Source organism: Mus pahari, chromosome 3 (assembly GCF_900095145.1).
Source record: "Mus pahari chromosome 3, PAHARI_EIJ_v1.1, whole genome shotgun sequence".
Taxonomy (NCBI): domain Eukaryota; kingdom Metazoa; phylum Chordata; class Mammalia; order Rodentia; family Muridae; genus Mus; species Mus pahari.
In genome coordinates, this window is record NC_034592.1 from 58,335,490 (window position 1) to 58,335,894 (window position 405).

Consider the following 405-nt stretch of genomic DNA (forward strand, 5'->3'; position numbering starts at 1 on the left):
GGATTTCTGAGTTGGAGGCCAGCCTGGTCTACAAAGTGAGTTCCAGGACAGCCAAGGCTATACAGAGAAAACCTGTCTTGACCCCCCCCCCCAAAAAAAAAAGAAAAGAAAAGAACTTGGGGAGGGGGGACAGTTAGGGAATTATGTTAAATACTTGCCCTTTGTCTTAGGGTTTCCATTGCTGTGAAGAGACACCACAACCACAGCAACTCTTACAAAGGATAACGTTTCATTTCATTGGGGCTGGCTTGCAATTTCTGAAGTTCAGTCTGTTATCATCATGACAGGAAGCATGGCAGCGTTCAGGCAGGCATGGTACTGAAGAATGAGCTGAGAGTTCTATGTCTTGATACATAGGCAACAAGGAGGGGACTCTCATTCCACACTGGGTAGAGCCTCAGGACT